Genomic DNA, 22,465 nt, shown 5'->3' with positions numbered 1-22,465 from the left:
GAACAGCTTCTTAGTAGGTGTGTTCAACCTTTTCTTTTTTTTATCAGATAATTAGGGATGTTTTCATAATCTTTGTCTCTTTATTCTAATACTTCTTCTGTACTAGAAAGACTGAGATAGGAAGAAAGAAAGAGGAAAGAAAAGCAAAAAAAAGGATGAAAGAAAAAAAAGTCTTGCAACATCTATGCAAATGATCAGTTTCTTCTTAACATAACCTGGTTCCATCCTCCACTACACTTTTTATTTTGTTTTCCTTCCAGTACTCATGGATATTTGCTGTTTACAAGAATTTGGTATGAACAACTGTACATGGAAAAGAACAGTCAAACATTTTGACATAGGTGACATAGAATTTTGCTTCAAAGGCTGAAGCTGAGAGAGTAAGAACCCAAGCCTACGAGGTAAAGCCCTTAGAATAGTTAAGAGAGTCTGTGCTGTCAGCTGCAACTGTGACTTTCCTGGAAAGGAACTGTAACTGAGAAAGGCACATTTCTTTTATCTTTCACTTTTCTATTCTCTTTCCTCCTGTATTTGTAGTCTGCCTCATAAGAAGACTGGACTAGACTCTAGCAACAGGACTAAAAGTGCCATCTCAAATATATTCCTTTCTCTACCCAGCAAGGGCACTTCAAATTCTTGGAGAGACCAGTTGAAAGGAAGGAAGAACAGGAAAGATTATTAAAATGGAGGTGTGTTTAAGGTTGTTTTGGGGTGGTTCATCAGGTGGCACTGTTTCATATAGTCAGTACATCTTTTCATGATGAACAATATACTTACTGTTTGAGGACTGCTATAGCCGTTTTGAGAATCAAGGTTTCTTTTTGAGGGAGGCTTTGTCAGCAGGCTTGAAAGCGCCCTTTGCCAGCATCATCCAGGCTGAAGCAAGTTCTGCAAGTGGATGCTGCACAGCGTTCAACTTCCTCCAGCTTCTGCTCCAGGGACTTGATGGCTGGCTGTTCAAGGGCTGCTGCTCAAGGACTTGTGCAAGTAAGCAAGGGATAATAGCACTATTAATGCTATGGCTCTCTGGAAAATATATCTTGCCCAAAGTACTTCTTTCTGTCATCATGGCTTTAAATGACAGGCATAACTGCATTAATGCAGTAGACTTTGCTGGGATACTTATTTCTGATGATCAACAGCACCGTCTGGAGCCAGAAAAGCCCATATTAAGGAGGCTAAGATTGATTAGGCCATAGTGTGAAACAGGGTGAATCATTACATAGCACTCTGAAACAGGTCTCTAGAGATGTGCCAAGGACAGTCTCTTTCAAGTTTCAGTGAGGATGTTGAAGCACTACTTCCTGCCTGTTGGGGTGCACGAGAGGAAGCCACAGATAAGAGCTACCAACTCTGTGGAGAGCAAAGGAAGGGATGGAGCTGGCTGCTCACTGCAGTACATTGTCCAAATGTTGCTGTGCCTTTGCAGACTGGCATTATAGACAGATCGTGCTGCTTCAGATGCTGTCTGGAAAATTGATACAGCCTTTTAAATCACCTGAATGCTTTGCCATCACTATTTGCTGAGCAGCATAACTCCAGGCATAATATGCTTATGGGGGTATTTTAATTCAGCAGGCTGATCCTGCCATCTCACGGTGGTGGCTGGGGCCAGCACTAAGCCTCCCCTGTTGTACTGCGGCCTGGGGCTAGGCCAGACGTACATGTATGTTTGGGCCTACGCCCAGGTCCACAGCCCACAGCAAGGCAGCGGGGCTACCCACGGGTCCAGGCCAAGGCTGAAAGCCGCCTCGAGGCCTGGGCGGCTTAGACAGTGGTGTCCCTGCTTGCTTCATCATTACCACCGCTTGCAGCTGTGGGCCAGGGCCGTGGGCTGAGCCACCACTGTTGAGCAGGTGCTTCAGATGAGGGCCCAGCCACCTGTGAGTGCTCTGCTGAGCTGATGAGCCCTCAAGGGTTTGGCACACGGACTTATGGGGCTTGTTTACCTCAGCAGCAGCACACCAGACTCCTGCTTGCATAGCCCACTACTAAGTGCAGTGGCAGAGGAGAAAGCTGTTCTGCAGCTGGGTGAGCCCAGAATGGCCTGCTTTGTTTACACCTCATCCCTGTCTTTTCAGGGTAAGTGGAAGCAAAATATCATTTGTATGATGGGTTTCTTGCAAAAGGTGTCCAGTTACCTTGCATGCACCAGCAGAAATCAAAATGTGGGCGGTGCGGCCTCAGAGTGAAATGGCTGGCTTGTCCTGACAGCGTGCACTTCTGTATGGACATCATCGTTTAAATCCTCTGCCTATTGCCTACACCTCAAAAATTATATAGACTTCAAAAAATAACAGGATTGGTCTAAAGAGCTTGGATGTGATCACAAACTCCAATGATCTTTGGCCCTTTTGTGTAGGGGAGGAAGAAGAAAGAAGGGAAGCGGGTAGGCATAGGGGGATAAAAGCAATTTTACATTTCTTCCTTGTTTAGTTGAAGCACAAAATGCTACAACATTTCACTGTCATCTCTCTAATTAAATGTTATTCTTTATTTGTTAAATAGCTGGAATAGCATTTTGGCAGAAGGGGCTGGAAGCCTTTTTCAGCTATTTCTTTTGTTGTACCATATTCTTAGTCAATTAATTTTAGTCTTTCTGTATGTTACAGCTAATGTTACAATATTACTAGAATAGCAGTGCTTTCTCAGATATCTTTGGTATTATAAAATTAAAAATGATTAGAAATGGAAAGGGCATTTTCCATTAAATTCTTCATTATCTTTTGTAGAAACACGTAAATTAGTTTTGAAATCCTTAGCTGTTATTTCATGAATGAGTACTTTCTCGTCAGTAGGCATGTTTTGTTTTTGTTTTTTTTTACTCTTACTATTAATTCCTATAAATCTGTCTTTTTTAAATCCAAGTTTTAAAGTCAGTGTTTATTTGATATATATGTTCCTTTGATGTAAAATTTTGAATTCAGCATGTTAAGGAAGGTTTCCAAATTGTTTATAATATAGCTTATAAAATAGTGTTACCCTTACAAGCCTTTCAGATCATGACTTTATAGGGTGAGTTTCCAGAAAATTTGCCCTCTGGCCGCTCTTCTGGTGAAGAGTGTGAAAGCATGCCTGATTTTCTAATTTTCCCAAGGTTAAAAATCGTAGCTGAATAAATAATCTTCACAATTTTCTTTTAGACAGACAGGCATATAGTGTGTATATATTTATATATATATATACGCTCTTTTGACACTATTTAAAACTGAAATTTTACCAATACTCAAGGTCATGTCACCAAAAGAAAAAAAACAAGGAAAATTTACTATTTTTTTTTTTTGAAATTTCATTATACCAAAATAAGAAATGTGGATAATATTATAATTGTCTTTTTCCTAGGTAAATTAGTCACTGCACCAAATTATGTAAGAGCTTCCAAATTGATATGCCTTGTTTTCATGGTATTAAAGAAATCAAAGACATTTAACATTTGAAAATTTTTTTTTTTAACTTTCTTTAAAAGATAGGCAATCTGTATACATGCGTTTGCCCAACTGGTCGCTCATTAGTTTGGTCAAAATTGGCTTGAGGTTTTAATGTTCTTAATATTCCTTTGAGTATGGAAGGAACTTAATCTGCATAAAGCATATTTAAGTTCATTATACTGAGCTCATTATTGTTCCTTCTTTTGTAACTGATACATCTGATACATGAGCTTGAGGTTTTTTGTTTGTTTGTTTATTTGTTTGTTTTTAAATTCAAGGGGGTTCTTAGCAGACGCTGTTTTATCCGTTTTTTCTAGTGTTTTCTTTACAGGGTTTTCTTCTAAAATTATTTGTGAATTACAACTTCTCTACCTTTGAATATGTTCAGATTATGTGACAGAAAAAAAACTCACATACTTTCTTCAAGTTTTCTACAAAGTTTTAGTAACAGAAGTGAACCGTAATCAGTGTGTTTTCTTTCATTTCAGTTTGATTTTGATTGGGTGCCCCAGCTACTCTTGATATAAAGTATTAAAATTCTTCGCTTATTCTTATGACAAGGTGTATGACCTTTCTCTTTTCTTGCATTATTATTCATCCTTTTTTGATAACATTGGCATGTTATTTCTAGTGCTCTGACATTCTTGGCATCCTGCCATGCTTTTTATGCTTTTGACCCAGAAATGTTAGAAAGGGAGGAATGTTTTTTAAGAAGTCTGTTCCTACAGAAAAGGTAAATACATTGCTTTAAAGAAACTACCTTTCTTCTACCGTTAAGGCTTTTGTTTTGCTTTGTTTTTTCCCCATGCCCCATGAAAAATTAATCTTGATGTATGCAGCTACATGTTGAATAGTGGATTTGAAAATAATCAGTCAGTAGTTCTGGCCTGACAGTCTGTGAAGTAAATTTACAGCAAAGTCAGGTAGCTGTTGTGGCTGAAACTCTAAATTAAATCATATTTTACGTTCTTTTGTACTACTCCAAACAACAAAGTTCATTGTGATTGGTGAGATATAATATTTCAGATCCAGTTCTTACTATAAAACCTATGATTCTGAGACACATGATAGACTATTATCTGAACAATATTTCTGTATACTTACGTCATTTTGCAACAAAGAAAATCAGTTTCAAATATTTGAGATAACCCAATATAAATTATTTTAGGGAAAGATAAACGTCAAGCACACATCTTACATGATGCAATTAATAGAAAAATCTTTTTCTCATAATTCTGTTTTGCTGCTTTCCACATACTCAAATATAATGTGTAGGTACTGATCTAAAGTATTGTTGCAAATAAAGTATGGAATTCTTTATAATTTTTTTTTTCATGAAGTATATAGATCACTGGGATTGTTTTGCTGCTTTCCACATACTCAAATATATTATTATATATTTTTATTAACTGCTTATTATTTATATTATTATTAACTGCTTACTCCAGGAAGGTTTTCGAGCACATACAGGTTAAACTGTCATTGACATTTTTGATGTTTTTTTCCTAGATAAGATCTTAAAATTCAACAGCATAGTGTCCTTAATTTATGCGTAGAGACATAAAGTTGTGCAAGGTGGCACAACGGACAGAGATTTGCAGAGTTCCTCAGCAGAAACATGTTTGTGCTTCTTCTGATCTGATATGTAGGTACGTGAATTAGGTCTGCACTTTTGTCCAGTGTATGCATGTGTATTCATGTCTATGATAACCTTTGGCAGGTGTGATAACTCACTGACTTAATTCCTGCATAGGAGGAGGTGTGCACTCTTTGATTGAAAATCCAGAGGCTAGAGCATTTGCCCAGCTTGATGGGTGGTTCACATTAAACAGCTTCACCTGAACCAAATCTGAGAGGGGGATCTTCATTTGAAGATTCCTTTTCTTCCCTGCTATTTTCCCTATGCTAACTATTCCATGTTTTTTATTTGTGTGTGTGTGTGTTTTCGTTTGTTTGTTTTTTTCCTAATAGCAGGAATTTTGCTTTCTCTGCTATACAATGAAATAGCTTTGAAGAATGTTTCGCTACTGGTTCTAAACTCTAACTTCCCAGTTAGCTAATTCCCTAGCTGAGGTATAGTTGATGAATTTAAATACTCGCTGGTGGTGATAACATATATTTTCCATTTTCTAAATGATTTTTTTTTTTCAGTTTGCTTCTGAGATGCTGAAAAAGCCAAAAAGACAGCATCTCTTTTCATGTCTATTATTTAAAGACAAAAGGCACTGAGGATGACCTACTGACCTACACCTGGTCAGATGTTTTGGGCATGCTCTGACCTCAGAGTTTGAAGTACTTTTCTAATTTTTATCTAATTTCTATTTGTCAGTGTATGTACCTTTAGACATCTAAGTTCCTCGCCTCAACCTGAGTCGTGGTGGACTTGCATTCATTGGGGATCTGCAGGTGCGCAAGAAACCAAACATTTCTAGGGGCTGTCCAGGTGTCATCTGTATTTTCTATGTAATTTATACTTAAAGTGTTTTATTCAGCCAATTCTGGCTGTGTATCAGGGCAACACTTTTCAGTGCAATACAGTATTTCGCCAGTGAAGTGGCTAAAGAATTGTCAGAACAAGATGCACTGTATGGAAACTTCCAGTACCAAATACAAATAAATTCAGTAGAAATGAGTATTGCTTGAAAAAGATCTAAGTCAATATGACTTTTCTGACTCAAGCTGCTTTCTAAAAGGAAAGATAATTCAGAAATGTAGTCACTTTTTATAGTCATCAGATTAATTCACAAAAATTGATTCATTGAAACTAGTCAGCCAATACAAACCAGTAGGACAGAATTCATACTCTTTCATATATTCTATGAAACCCTTGTTCCTCTCACACCTGTTGCTACCCTGCTAGCCTTAGGAAAATTATGACATTGTTAGTAAATTTCTCTTTACATTTGGAGAGTACCTTTTGCAAGCTCAGTAAATCTCAGATGGTTTTCAGATGGAAGTACTTTGGGGGAGATTAACAAAAGAACAAAAAAAATCATAGCCATTTTTCATTCAACAGCAACAGTATCAGGAAGATAAGCCTAGGAGATGTACACAGGTCTTTTATTAACTGTTTTTGAATCCTCACTTTGACTGTTTAAAAAAATATGTCTCAAATTCCTTGCATTTGCAGATAAAATAATGTGCATTCACTAGATTCAGAAGTCATGCTTGAGGATTGTGACATAGAGTATTACCAAATATTCTGTGACTAATGGATTGTCACAACAGTACAGAGCCATGTTGGAGCAGTTCTTTAAGAGCTGCTGCCTGTGGGCAGCCCCCGCAGGACCAGTTTGGGAAGGATGGCATCCCGTGGGAGGGAGCCCACGTGGAGCAGGGGCAGAGAGTGACCGTGAAGGAGCGGTGGAGATGACTCCCCTTTGGGAAAGAGGAGTGAGAGGTCGATTTGTGGTTGCTCAGCATGGAGGAACCACCACACAAACTGAAGTTCTTTATCAGTATATTTTGAGTGTCCTACAGTAATCTGACTAGAAAATATCTTTAGTTATCATTAGCCAACCTGATCTCATGGGTCCCTGTCAATGGCAGGGAGGTTGGAGTTAAATGATCCTTAAGGTCTCTTCTAACCCATCTTTTCTATGATCATCCAGATTTTAGAAACCAAGAAATTATTTCATATTCTGTGAGTTAATTCAAATAAGTATGTTACCACACTACAGTCTTTGACTTATAAATCGTAGAAATGGAAAAGAGTTTTTTTGTAGTCATAGTTACCTGGTGAATGTATTGGTTTTTGTTTTGTTGCTTTTTCCCTACGTTATTGACTGTTTCAAGTGGAATATCCTATTCTAAGTTCATTTCTAACCTTTCCATAACTTTTTTTTTTCCTTTTCCCTAGATGTGCTAGTTCAAATATTTGGTTTACACACAAGGAAAATTGTTAATAGTATTTATTTATTAAGCTTTTGTACCTATTTTTTTTTCACTGCTTCTATATTGTATTGTCTTTTCAAAATTATTACAGCGAAAAATTGCTGCTTTGTCTTTAAAGGAACAATTTAACCTCCGTCCCCCCCATCTTTTTTTCTCCCTTTAATACTCGTTCTCCCCTCCACATTAATTCTAGGAAACTTCTTTCTAAGGAGCAGTACCAGTGTGCAAGAGTAGAAAATAGCAAGAGAAAGATGTTCTAATATTAACTATTGTTTTGTAAAAGTTATTAGTGGCAGCTGTCTAAATAAAGTTTTTTTTTTTTTTTTTTTTTCCGTTATGGTTATAAATCAGAATAAAGATTTGTCTGACACAACATGGAATATCAGACTCTTCAAACCTGGTAGCCATGCCATTGGTTTTTAAACAGCAAATTCAGAATTGTGCTTTGTGTTTTAAATCTGAAATTTGTTACTTTATATTTCCATTTTGTCATTTCCTCCTTGGATTCTTGGCTTTTCTTTTTTTTTTTTAAAGACACGGTGAGAAAAACATAATAAAATGTTTAAAAGATTCTAATTTATTACCTTATAGTTGATATTACAGGACATTTTCTCCAGAATTATGACAAGACTATTGTGAAACAGGAGATGACTAGTCTAACAGTTGGTTTTGGGTAATGACTGATTAACATATGTTAGTTGAAGACATTTTCATTCCTGTAGCTACTTCAGATGTGTGTTATTAAACTGCATAGTAAGGATGTTTTCACTTTAGATTTTGAGATCACTTAAATGACTTTGCATATACATTATTTCTTTAAGTAATGCAAATAGAATATTTTAATACTTTTTTTTTTATGGGTAAATCTGTGATGATAGTAACAGGAAATTAGAAAGACAGACTGTGCTGTAACTTAGAAGACAACTGAACTCATCAAAACTAAACCTGCCATGAAAGTCTTTTATTTTGCAGCATTCTTCCTGTTTATGGTAAAACAGAATTCTTGTAGATTTATTTTTTATAGCATGAAAAAATAAGCTTGGACAAGCAATGTAGATAGATTGCCGAGAATGAACTCACCTAGTCACTGAAGATTTCAGACACAGCAAATCATTTAACGGGATATAAAGTGACCAACATATATATAGATATAGGTATAGTTATGGATATATAGATATATTACTGAGCCACACAAGTAAAATAGTTTGTATGGCAGTGAGTTTGGCAGGTGAGGGAGAGAGATTACTCTCCTGGACAGAGCTTACCTTGGGTGGACAAACACATTGTTTGTTTATCTTAAGGCTTGCAGCTGTGATTGACATGAAATCCTTCTGCAGCTTCCGTATTTACGATTAGTGATACTGTTATTAATGACATTGTTTCATTATGTTCATGGGGAGGTTGATTATTATGTTTACGTTTTTCTATTTTACATCAGTATCCAATGTTATCTGGAAAATATCTGTTCTTGAATTCAACACTGTGCAGCTTCAGGATTCACCACTGTAAATCCATTATGCTTCCTTTTTTCCAGTCAGTTTGATCTCTCCAGGAAAGTATGTCATGCATCTTTATTGTCAATGTGTTCTGCTCTGCGGAAATGTGTGTTAGTTAAAAAACAAAACCACAGCAAACAATATGGATTCCCTATGTAAAAATACTTTCCAGTTGGTGATCTTTCTCCATAGTTATGCAAATAAAATTTGGCAAGATTTTTGTGACAGCGACAGTGCACTCATGTTGACAGTCATGTCAAGATTAGAATTGTAGGTAATTATCCTGTAGATTTTACTATATGGTGCCATGTCTCGATCTGAGACACAAAGTCACTCACAGTGAAATCCCCCTGCTTATAAATATTGATGTTTCCAACATGACTTGTCAGATTGGTGATGAGTACAAGCTCTTTCTTATAATCCAGCGAATTATTGAACAACATAAGTTCACTGTTGTTTATCTTGCCAGCTTTGTTGTGATCAATTGCTGCATACCAGATGTCAGCTGCCAAAGCAGCACATTGAAGTCATCTGTGATGAACAGTTTGCTTGCCACAGGATCTGTGCCAGTGTTGCAATCAAGGCTTTTGAACACTTTTTTCCCCACTACTGTATTAGGGGATTTTTGTTTATTTATTTTTGAAGTTCCAGTGATAGTAATATTGAACTTGCAGAAATATTGAACAGCAGCATGGTCTAGTGATATGGTTTTGTTTTGTTTTGTTTTTTTTTTTAACTGAACTCTACAAATTTGTAATTGCAAATTCTTTATGGATATTGGTATTGCCCAGGCATGGTCTCAGTGTCTGGGTTCCAGAGATGATTAGTCCAGCTGTGTCTTCCTAGATCCTCTTCCATATTAATGTGGTTCTACAGTCTTCACAATATCCTTCATACCTGAAGGAAGTGATGGGTTGTGGGGGCTCTGTAAGAGCAGACTTGAGGATGATATGTATCAGTTAGGATATCCAAATATTTAAATTAGGTTATTTTTTTGTAATCTTTTTGCAATAGTTATGTTATTGCAGTGAGCATCAATACTCAGTTGAAACATATGTGTTTTATTTGTGCATCTAATTTCTGTATTATAAGCACATTACTCATTCAATATAAAATACTGTGATAACCAATTTTTTGTTTGACAAGAGTATATGAATCGAATGAAGGTAGAAGGAAGACTCTGAAACTTGAACTAAAGGACCACCGAGTTCTAGCAGATCGTTTGATAAGACTCGAATTTAATATTTTCTCAAAACTCCTAAAACATAGTATTTTCATGTAAAATCAGTTATTTCTGTACTATATTAATATCCTTATTTTTGTTGTTCTGGAAAGAAATCTTAACAGCTTCATGAGGTATGTGTTAGCATTTTAAACTTTTATAAGTGTATGTGTATTTATAAACAAAATGATTCATCTGCCACAGCAATAAAAGGAAATAAGAGAATAAGATATAGTATTATGTTGTAAGATCTGCAATACATACAACTGAACCAGTTGTTATTTAGTATGAAAGGAGAAGTATAATACTAAAAATCATTTAAAAAATTCATGACACCCTGACGTACTAAAAGAAAATGAGATTCCATGCCACAAAACCAATAATGGCCAGCAAAATTAACTATTTGTACTTAGAGATAGGGGGAAATGAACATTGATTGGAGGTACAGATTATAAACTGGTTAAAAATATATAGATAGATGTGGAAGAGGATCAGTATCTGTATATTTCACATAAGATACATGGGAACCCTGGATCAGAAAGAAACAGTCTATTTAAACTTTCAGACTTAAATGATAAAGATAACATTTTTGAAAGCAATATGAGAGCTGGAAGAGATAATATAAATCCCCGTGAATTCTCTGTAGTCCAGATTTGAGTCCCTCTGCTCAAGCAATGAATAAAGTCTTAATGTCCATGATGACTTTCTTTCTAGAGGAAATACTAGAGACAACAACTGTATTTCCTGAACAATATGAAGTTAAGCAAAATTGAAATGTACATTTCTTCTGCATACATAATGGTTTAAAACCAAAGAAGAGATCTTAAAACAAATAGTTGGAATTGATCATAAAAAAATAATTTTAGCTTTTGAAGTAGAATGATATGCTGCAGGATAAGATAATAATGATCAAGACAGATCGTAGTATAATCTGCTTTCTAAGTAGATTCAAATACCGAAGAGAACACAGTCTTCCCTGAAGCTTAAGAACAGCCTAAAGCCCCTTTGAAGGGAACATTGCGCCAATGATAATCAGCAGAATTGAGCTGAATTTTAAATGGCAGGGGTCAATAACTGAACTAAAACACTTTAAAAGCCATTCAAACCAATATGCTATGTTGTTGATGATACCAGCTGACAGCAGCCATCTTATCTGCATCACCTGGAGCTCAAACCTTACAAATGATTCCAGTGTGGCTGTTTTGTATCTGATTAATTTAGAGGAAAGGAGGAGTAGTCACCTGTTTCCTATACAAATTCATGAGAAAATACGGGGTAAAGCAGGCATTAGACTCATAGATTCAGTCTCACAAAACACATTTATCTAAATATCTATTAGATATGTGGAACAGCAGATGCAACCTGTGTCACACGTTATTCAGAAATTAAATGGACAAAAGTGGAATGTGCTGCTGAGACAGTCTCCGTTCATTCCCAAACTTCCCAAACCCCTCTTCCTTGGTTCAGTTAACAGACTTCATTTATTATGTGGTGTTCATGGTGAGAACACTGGAGTCAGGAAGCAAGCTCAAAGATGAATCATTTCAGCCCCTTTTACAGAAGACAGTCTCCTCAGCAACACTTAAGCCAGCTAAAGGATATCAGAAATCATGGGCATAGGCCAGAAAAGGTATGGGGGAATAGAAAGTTTAAAGATAAGGAAAGATATTTCTGTTCTGCTTTCAGAACTGAAATAAGGGGAGAGGAGGGATTTTTTATTTTTTTTTTTTTTCTCAGAAGTCTGCTTGATAGATAGAGGAATGAAGGTGTTTCAGGGAACCTGTAGTCAGTAGTGAAAAAAGTCCAGAATATAAAACTTAGAGGTCAGAGCCCTTTTAACCCCAATCTTGGAGAGTCTTACATATTTTATTTTCATTTCACAGTGGAATACTGTGGAGTAGTACTGTGGAGTCGAAAGGCTATTAGTCTTTTTTTTTTTTTTTCCTTTCTTTTAAATTTGCATAGCATCCTGGAGAAAATTCAGTGCTTATCATTGAATAGAAATTCATACATGAAAATGTTGGAAGATTTTAGCACATACATAGTACAAACACAAACTGCAATACATGAAACAGAAGTAGTAGCAAGTATGAACGTGTTGCAGAAATATCATGTGGTCCTGAGACATTTGGTGGCACAGTTAATTGAAATATAAATTCAAGCCGAGTTGCCAAATGCCCTGGTAGCTTAGGTGCTCTTATCTAGTTATCTTAATATGTTAGACAATGGGCTAAACTGTTTTTCACAGGATAGATTCCTTATATAGTAGAATTTACTGCTCCAAGATTGGTTCACATTCATTATTTTCTCTGACATTTTCTGGATAATGTGAACGAAACAGTTTCCATTTACCAAAGCAGGTTCAATAAGACAAAGTGATTTAATCTCTCTTATTGATTTAGTTAGTGGGGTTTCAAATTAATATTTCCATTCAAGTATTTAGAGTTGAACTTGCAAAGAGAGAGACTGAAAGCTACTCTTCAATCCCAGCAACAAAATATGTAATACTGATATTCTGACAAGACCATTTAATGGTCTACAGCGTAGATTCCTATCTTCTAGTTTGCTGAAGTACTTACTTGTTTTCCCACTACACCTGTAAAACTTTAGAAGTATGTGCCTCAGCAATATAGATATAATCTGCTGAAGTGTCATAAATCCATTATAATACATTTTCTGCTACTATAAGGCTGTTAGTCATGAAAATCTGAGGTGTAACTTTCCCCACAGTGTGGAGTCAAATTATGTACAAACCCTTAATACTCTTTAAGTAAAATTTCTTAATAATATCCATTCATTTTAATTTTCTTACTTTAATCCCTAACTACATCATTTTGAAGACGTGCGTTTTAGAATTATTAAACGAATATCCTAAAACTAATTTTGTATAAGCCCTGATGGCACTTATTCAATAAGAGGTAGAATCACTTTAAAAATCCAGATGCAATTATTCACTGCTGTGATAGAGTAGTCAATGCTTTATGATCTTAAGACATTTTACAGTAAGGTAAGATGATCTCCATTTTATGGAGATTTATCATCCTCATTTACAAATAATATATGCAGTACTTTTTTTTTTTTTTTTAACCTGATTCAACTAAACCAGCTGAGTGATCCTGAAACTTAGGTTAATTAAGTTATAAATGATTTTCTACTGGCATGTAGTTTCTATGGAACTGTGAAACTAGGTGTAGTATCAGCAATTTTTGTGCTTAATAGAAGTTTCTCTAAATGAAGACAAACTAGTTCTTGCACAAACAAATTACAATCTTTTTTTTTCTTTTTAGTTCCTTCCTATATCAAACTATCCAAAGTTTTTCACTTGTCTCACAAACAGGTTAACAAGATTCGCAGTAGCCTCTTTTGAAAAGCCACGAAGTCCAAAACAGAAAAAAGCAAGCATTTAAAAAAAAATTTCAGTAATCCTTAACAGTATTCTCCTCAAAAACTTACTTTTGCTGTATGTTATTTCCTTTGTCTTAAAAAAAAATAAAAAATAAAATAAAATAACTTGCTTGTCATTCAGAATACTATAAAGAGTTTTATTTTTCAGGGTGTTACTGTGAGATCTTGTAAGCATAGATAACTTTATTCACACGAATAACAGAAATGATTTGTTGTGAGGGAAGTAACTCAAGAGGATATTTGTCTGCTCTGAAGCAGAATTAAGTACATTTGTATAATTCCATGCTCACAAAACTTTGTAGGTTTTTCAGCAATTAAATCAGCTAGGAGAGACAAAGTGTTCTGTTACATATAATTGATTTTATTTTGTTTCACTAATTTGTTCTTGCGTTGTATACTTTTTGTTTGAGCCACAGCTGATATTACGGAGTGGTACTCAACCACTATTTCTGATGTAAACAGAAGTCATGTTGTCATGATGATGATCTTTATTCTGCTTTTAGAAGATGAACTGGATATTCTTGATGTCCTTACAAGTGGTTCCAATATGCCCATAAGAGGGATATAATCATATATAATAGGTAGGCTAGCAGCCAACCATACATTCAACTGTTCACTCCTTTTCTCTCTTGGTGGGGTGGGGGTGTTTAACCAGTCACAAGTAAATCAGACTTGACTTGGAAAATTAACTTAATTTATTGCCAATTAAAATTTAGATCTAATTACTGATTTAAAGTGGTGGGAAATAACAAGTGGGTTGCCTGCTCTGCCATTGAGCACCTTGTCCTCTTTTGACCTTGGTGTTTCCTCTGCTGATTCTCACTTTTTTTTTTTGTTGTTCCTTTCTCCTCTCTTGGTCCAGTGCTTTCTGCCCTTTCTTAAGTATGTTTTCACAGAGGCACCACAAACATAGTTAATGGACTCACCTGTGTCTTGTGGTGGGTCCACTGCAGCAGCAGCTGGGACTGGCTGACTGGCACAAGGCAGAGCCTGGGCTTGTCTCAGAGGCCACCCCTGCAGCCCCAATGCTACAAGTACTGTGCCACGTGTACCTGATGCAAATTATTTATAAAAAAAAAAAAAAAAAGTGCTTAGAAAGGAGGTATGCATATACAAAGTATGTTCTAAAATTCTTCCCTGAGGCTGCAAAGGAAACCGAATAAGTTTCTTCTGCTTTCCGGATGAGTACAGTAACTATTACCCTGAAGGGAAACTAATGTTCAGCTTTCAGATGTATTTTTAAAGTGTTGCACGTCCAATATGCAATTATTCTTTCAAAGTCTGTTTTTAGTAAAGGGCTCATTGCTGTGAATCATGAATTCAGAACCATATCAAAGTACCTGATTTTGGTCGGAGTTGAGACAAATTCCTGTTAACAGCATTTGCAATTAGTTAGTGATAGACAAGATTTATTAGCCAGGGTTCACACCATGGTAACTATAGTCATGTTAGTACAACGCTGAAGTGCTCCCGTCGGAAGAGAGAGTAAAGCAGGTAGAAATATCTTTCCAGACCACAATCAGTTTTTATATTACTCTGGTCATACAGAAATATTTGTGGTGAAGAAAAACAGACTTTGAGACTAGTGTCTTCCCGTTTAATATTTGGTCCAAAGCTCAATGAAAGAAACGCAGGGACTCTGTTTCCCTCATGCTCTGCCAGCAATGCCAACTGTTCTGTTAGGGATATTTGAGGAACTGTCTCTGACTAATCCTATTTGTATGCATGTTGTCCAATAATCTATTGAGTTTATAGGTCAATCTGCTGATGGTGTCTGCCTCCACATGCCCTTGTGTCCTCAAATTCTATTGCTTGCTGTGTAAAGAAAGGCCTTGTGTTCTCTCTCTCTTCATCTGATCTTCTACTACTTTTATCAGAGGCCCCTAGATATACAAGCACGTGTGTATGCAAGCATAATCTGTGCATAACTTGCCTCTTGTCTTCAGGATTTTGTAAATGTTGATCAGCACTTTCTCTTCAACCACACGAGCCTGAGCCATTTATTCTAGCGTACCTTTCCTGAGATGCAAAGACCAGAACTGCATGCAGTATTTATAGTGTGGGTTAAACAAGTTTTATGTGCTAAGAGAATGACATTTTTTGTGTTATTTTCGCAATATCCTTCATGACAATGTGCGACATTTCACTGGCTTCTTTGCTATATGCTGAAAACTGAGCTTAAGATTTCCAAGAATGCTAGAAAGCGATTCAAAAACTTTCCTCATCTGTAACAACCAGTTCTGAGCTCAATATTGCTGAGCCATTTTTCACTGTTGAAGCCCATGTATCACCTTTTTGTACTCATTCAGTTTTGTGAGGTCATTCATCATTTGAATGTCATCTGATTATCTGTCCCCAACTCTTGAGATTTTGAATTACTTCCTCTTCCAGGTCACTGATTAGACATTGAATAAAACTAGTCTCAGGACCAGCCTCTCTGACCCTTCTCTGTTCTAGAAAGTGACCGTTAACATTGCCCTTTGCATTGTATCCTTCAACTGACTTTCAGTTCTGAAAAAAGCCTTTCTTCTAGTCCTGTAACAGTTTCTTTACAAACTTTGGTATGAGGCCTTGTCCAACACATTATTTTGTGTTCATTGGTTTGTTAGTGAATTTAGACTCATCTGATTCTTTTTTATTTCTTCTTCTTCTATGTCATTAATATACTTAATAATCCTACTGGAATTTAAGAACTCAAGAGTTCAAACCTGAGATAATCATAATTTTTAAATACAGAATCAAAGAATAGCTTGGATTGAAATGGTCTTTCATAGATCATCTAATTCCAACCTCCCTGCCATAATTAGGAACACCTCCCACTAGACCAAGTTGCTCAAAGCCGCATTGAGTTTGACCACTTCCAGAGATGGGGCATCCACAGCTTCTCTGGGCAACCTGCTCCAGTGCCTCACCAACTTCATCATAAATGCTTCCTTATAGCCAATTTGAATCTACCCACTTGCAATTTAGAACTGTTGCCCTTTGTCCTGTCACTGCATACAGGACAAAATAGTAAATAGTCTTTCTCTATCTTTCTTATAAGCTCTTTTTATGTATTAAATGGCCACAACAAGATCTTCAAAAAGCTTTTTCTTCTCTAGGCTGAACAACCCTAACTCTCAACTTTTTTTAATAATAGATGTTTTCTACCCCCTGATCGTTTCTTTGTCCTTCTCTGGACCTGCTCTAACAGGTCCATGTCTTTGACAGTAAATAGAATGAATAGTTTTGCTGTGTTTTTGATTTGACAATATCAAATATTTTCTGTTTGCAATGCTATTCCTGTAGGAAAAATAACTTAATTTCTATTAATTTCTGCTGTTACAAAAATTAGTGCAGTTGTGCGAAAAATTGTGTTAAATATAAGGTCTTATGTAAGAGATGTTCATATGTTTATAAGATATTCAAAAGTATATACTGATGTGGTCCTGTTTAGTCGTATGCAGGAAATTCATCTTCTGTGTTTGCGTTTATGTCTGTGGGGACACTGACGACATATATTGCTTGTACTTTTAGACAATAGGGCTATAGTATCACAGTTTTCTTCCAAAGGACTTCACATAGTGGTTTCCTGAAAACATGACTTATGTTTTACGTTCACTGAGTAGTCCACCCTATGCAAATGATATGCATTAATGAATATTCATGCACACACATGGTTTAGTAACGTTATTAGTTAGAATGTCATTGCTGGTATTTTGTGAAACTTGTTTTGTCAGTAATAAAATACCTAGAACCAGAATTAATCTTTCATATTACATTGCTCCTGGTTGGTGACTTAGGTGGCTTCTGATGTCATTGTTCTGTTTTGCTGACTCTTCAGTTTCTAAATTGGACTCATCTGCCAGATATGGAAAGAGAAGCACTCCAGTGGACTTAAACAACACATATTTCTTCTCTGTGCTAGCTTAGAAGGTGTAATTAAGAATTTTCTGACACTTCTTGCCTGAAGTGGAAATGCCAGTGGTTTGATATCTTCGTTGTCAGATGCTGCTATGACCAATGTGAAAGTGGAGAAGGTGTGTGAATTACTAGAAACACTGTTGACATAACCATTGGATGGACAGACTTTTTCCATGTAAAAATAACTTTGGATAGAAATTAATAGAGATTTTGTTCTGTGGGTGTACTGTTCCCCCTGTATTTATGTTTAATTAAGGGTAAATTTTCATTGTTGAATAAGATGTGGTAAGGTTAGGAAAAAAAAAGTGAAGATAAGATCTGGCTAAATTTTTCATAAACATTTTCTGTATGTGTACTATGACAAAACTTATCTTTGTCATGGGTATCAAGGACTGTGAGTGATAATAAATAGATTATGGAAATTTATTTTAAAATTATTATTATATTTCAAACGTGTGGCTGTCTCTGTACAGTTTAATCTTAGATGGCTGTATGTGTCATCTCAGTTTTCCAACGTTTCACTGCGGAGAAGATTCACACTGTGATTGTTTATGTGTTTGTGCCAAAAGTAATGTAGTGGGGCTCTGTAATTCAGTAATTCCTTCTTAGAAGGGAGAACTCATTAAGTTGTGAGCATTGTCTGCAGTGTTCAATATATGTAAATTCAAGCCTATTTGAAAGGGCTACTATTATGTAATGAATAGCCGTATAATGGAACAAAAGTTCAGCAATGATCCAGAGTATATTGGTTTAATAGATTTTAAAGGCAGTCTGACCTCAACGATGTCACTAATACAGAATTTTGGTTGTTAAAGTTTTCAGAAAGGAAATAACTTTTCAATAAGTAGCTGTACTATAGTAATTTTCACTCGAATGTACTATATTACTGTTGTTATTGTAGTACTTGATTGATCATCCTCAGCTTTCTGGAGAGGTATTTGGAACTTATTCTCTTTACTCTGAATTCTCATTTAATTTTGCTTAAATAAATGACAGTTTTGGACAACTGGTAATATGAAGACAGTTGTGATCAAAGACTATGGTAAACGTTCTTTCTTGATTAATTTCTAAATAACCATAATACACAAAGATGACCGTTTTAATGCTGGTATGGGTTTGAGCAGAAGTTTGAATAATTTTCTCCCTCTAAGGAGGAGCTAATGGTTTATAGAGCCCCATTGTGTTATTTAAGAGACGACACACTTGTGCCTATGTTTGTACGTAAACAGGGTAATACCATAGTAATTGTGTCTTACAGGCCTACATTTTGTTTTGAGCTCATTTGTGGAAAGTAAACAAAGATTTGTTAAAAATTACTATCACCTTAAAAAATAAATATTCAAAGGAAATATCAAAAGAGAGACATGCGTTCTAAAGGGCAACTATAACATAGCATAATCAGGAAATTGTGTTTTAGAAAGTAAGGAATAAATGGGATGGGAAATCAGTGGATAAAAATTACTGGAAATTATCTAATTAGTGGGAACAAAATACTGAAAGAAAGAATGGCTGTTGCACATTTTGCCCCGTCTGAGATCCTGTTTGTTTGTTGTTTTTTTCTGTGACCTCTTTGGAGGTTATGTTTGAGTTCCTCCTGCAGAAGATAATAGGTGTATGAATTGCATGGATTTTCTTTCTTTCCAGAACCTGCATTCTTTGTCTGTGCCCTTGTGACTTACTGTATTTTTGTGGCAGATGCTCTTCTACCTATAGGTATATCTGACCATGATATGTCTCACGTGACAATCTTCCACATGCATTTGTATCCCTATAAGTCTAAATTTCCTTGATGTTCCTTTCATTCCTTTCTCCTTTTTCTCCATATCCATTTTCATTCCATTATTCACTTGATAATTAAACCAGCAGAACAAAAATGTTATTAGAAGGCAGAAAGTCTAACAGTATTTGCTTGAGAATGAAGGCTTTTAAAACATCCCAGAGATGTAAATAATATATTTAGGGAAGCAAAATAATGTCCCTGAATATAGCTTCTACAGCCATTTGGGTAGCCTAGCATGTGCCTGAACACCAATCCATGCAGTGGTCCGAGAACACAGATTTTTTTTTTTCCACATTCCCTGACTTGACCTCCCCCCTCCCCCCCTTTTGTGTATTTGTTAAAGCGGGAAAAGGCATGATTATTCACAGTTCAGAATTTAGCAACAGAACATTTTTTTTATTTCCCCCCACAATAGAATGCGTGTGTTGTGTTGTTTTTTTTTTTTTTTAAATGAAATCCTCTTTTCAGAAAACTTTATTAAGTTTCTCAAAACTGAAATTGATGTTCCAATAAGTTTCAAAATTATCACTTAATGTTCTACTATTTGAAGTGAAATTCAGAACCCTAAATGTATCAAAGCCCAAGGCAGTTGATGACCCTTGTGTCTATTTATTGTGTTAAAGTTGATAATGTAGTACCTTTTGAAATTTATTTTGGAAATTTCTGTAGGATCTCTACTGATGTTTGCTCATTTATTCCAGATTTCTGATACAGTTTTAATGATTAAAATATGTAGAAGGCTGTTAAGTCCAATAGACTTTCTAAGAGAATTAAAATTGGTTTATTCAAGACCAAGTTCTTTATAGATTGATTTAGCTTTGCTGATGCACTAGCATTGTGCCAGTTTCTGTCAACAGAGAATTTTCTCCTCATTTAAGGTTCTATTAGCTAGGTCTATTTTGCCCTTTTCACTGTGTCTCTTCTAGTTCTACATTATGTGATCATGGAACATTGGTACTTAATATAGATTAATTATTATCAAAGTGTAACTGTTTTCTCTGACTATAAATGTCCATAGGCATGCTTTGTTTCTGTATGTTCATAGTTGTTTGAATGATAAGACAACCCTGGAGTGAACATACACATTTCAGATAGCAAGATGATATTTTCTTATCTGAAGCAGCTTCAGTAATATACTACTATTGTACCAGTTCCTGAATATGCTTGTCTTTATCTCTGTTTTTCATGTCTGCTTTGCTCAGCTTTTGATTTTGACTTAATGGGGTTTTGAAATGTATTATTAACCTTTCCCTCTTGTTTATTTATTCTGTTCCTTCTGGATGATCTGGTGTGTGAGGAACAGAGAGAATCAGAGTCTTGAATTCTCATAAAGATTTTTGTTCTTCACATTAGAGCTGCTCTCATGTAAGCCGGTCTCTTTTTGACCTTTCTTCCTTTTATTATAGTCTGCTCTACTCCTCGGTAAGGTAGAATGATACCCTTGCAACGGGGCATGCTTAAATTGGCTTTGCTTTTATATCCTGTCATCCATGTATGCAAAGCTTTCTGAACCTCAATTTCCGAATTTTCTTATCTCTAACAATCTGTTTTGCTCCATCTGTGCTTGCTCAATAGCTATGAATTAAGGCAAGCTACCCTAAAGGGATTTGGTCAAAGCTCTGATGTTATTTTAATATTTCCTCTACATACAATTCTTTCTCAGTCTCACCATTACTTTCATCATAATATACCCCAAGGGCAATTTCGGTTGCTTTGGAAAGTGTTGAAAGACAACAGTTAAACATGAGCAATACACATGAATGAAACCTCTCAATAGCTATACTGGAAATTTTCAAATGTTTACTAAAAAACAATGGAGATGAAACATGTCCTTAAAGATGCAAAGCTAAAAGAAAAACCAGTAGACAGGTACAGAGAAGATCTTTGGGGAGAAATCTAAATTTAAAAAAAAAGTTTATTATCCTTGCTGGGGATACCATAAAAACAATTAAAAACAGCTGAAAAGAAAGGAGAAAGACTGAAACAGAATCTTTTACACATTTGATTCGGAACAACTGAAAAGTAGGAAGCCTTAGGAATCCTAAGTAAAAATGTACCAAAGTGAAAACAACACATTCATTTTAACCATCCTTATATAAACAGTTCAAAATATCAATGATTGGGAAAACAGCAAGGCTCTACTTTCCATTTACATTAATGTTATTCATAATTGTAGATAATATTACTCACAAATGTTGTCATTATTTCTGATTGTTGTCTGTCTATAGGTGTTTTGCCCCAGCTTCTGCAAATCAGCAGAATATGGAAAGAGTTACTAAGCCTCAGTAAGATTCATATTTTATCATAAGCAAGGACTGCAGGGGAAAATAATATGCCCCCCACCATCCTTCCCTTTCCCACAAAAACAAACCACAAAAAACAAAGTGATCTTCTATAGGATTTTCAGAATCAAGATTTGCTATCATGCTGCTAGTGAATTAGTATATCATCATGAATCAATACCTTATCAAACTTATACAAAACCCTAGAATCAAATAGTTTACACAGATGGCAAAGATAAATAAGGTTACTAGATTTCCAATCCAGTGTTTTTTAGTGCATTCGTTACTGTTGGAGATGCAAAAGGATTCATACTGTCTCACAACAGAGGGCTTTATAAAATGGGTAACTACCAAGCAAAATAGAGAACTATCCAGTTAAGCATTCTGTGAGTTAGGTTTTATGTAATTGGGACATTATGGCATTCTTTCTACAGTATGTACAAGTCTAACTGAAATAATGCCTGGGCATTATTTGTGACAGGTTTTGCAGGGCAAGGAAGGTCCAGAATAGTGGGAAAAGATAAACTGCCAACTTCGAAAGGAAGAGATGCCACAGGGAATTACATAGCAATAAGTCCCACTTTGCTAACAGGAAAGGTTACAAAGCAAACTAAAAAACATTTGGTATGTAAACAACATGAGGGGAATAAGTTCAAGCTGATAAAAAACAGTCGTGTATTTGTCAGGATAGAACCAACTCAGTGAATGGCAAATGTAGAAGACAAAATTGTTCTAATTTAACAAGACACAATGAATTCTTCAAACATTCAAAAAGTTGTTGTAAATTGGCAGTGATCAGTTATTCCTCCTTGGAGGTAGACAAGGAAAAATTTCCAAAATACTTTGACCATCAATTCAGGTTGATAGTAGGATCTTTCCAGTCATAAACATAGACTTCTCAGTTAATAAGCAAAGGCTGTAGAGATGTTCACAAAAAGATAGACATCTCTCAGAATTAGTAGTAGTAGTCAGTCCTGCAGTATAATTATTAAGTGGATTGTATGACTGCTGTGCTTTTGCAGTGATATGTTTCTGCCTCCAAAGGAGATGATTTT

At 35.6% G+C, this 22,465-nt stretch overlaps 1 long non-coding RNA gene across 4 annotated transcripts in view; it reads left to right on the top strand.

Annotated features, from left to right (window-relative positions):
• Positions 1-1,946: 1,946 nt before the first annotated feature.
• Positions 1,947-22,465, top strand: part of LOC137855245 (uncharacterized) — a 58,058-nt gene continuing 37,539 nt past the window's right edge. For all 4 annotated transcript variants that reach the window (XR_011095630.1, XR_011095631.1, XR_011095633.1 and 1 more), the window contains exon 1: positions 1,947-2,082. This is a non-coding gene — a long non-coding RNA (uncharacterized lncRNA). The remainder of the gene's footprint in view (positions 2,083-22,465) is intronic.

Source organism: Anas acuta, chromosome 4 (genome assembly GCF_963932015.1).
Source record: "Anas acuta chromosome 4, bAnaAcu1.1, whole genome shotgun sequence".
In the NCBI taxonomy this organism is placed as follows: Eukaryota; Metazoa; Chordata; class Aves; order Anseriformes; family Anatidae; genus Anas; species Anas acuta.
Note: the sequence above shows the minus strand (reverse complement) of the source record. Positions and strands in the feature narration are given on the sequence as shown.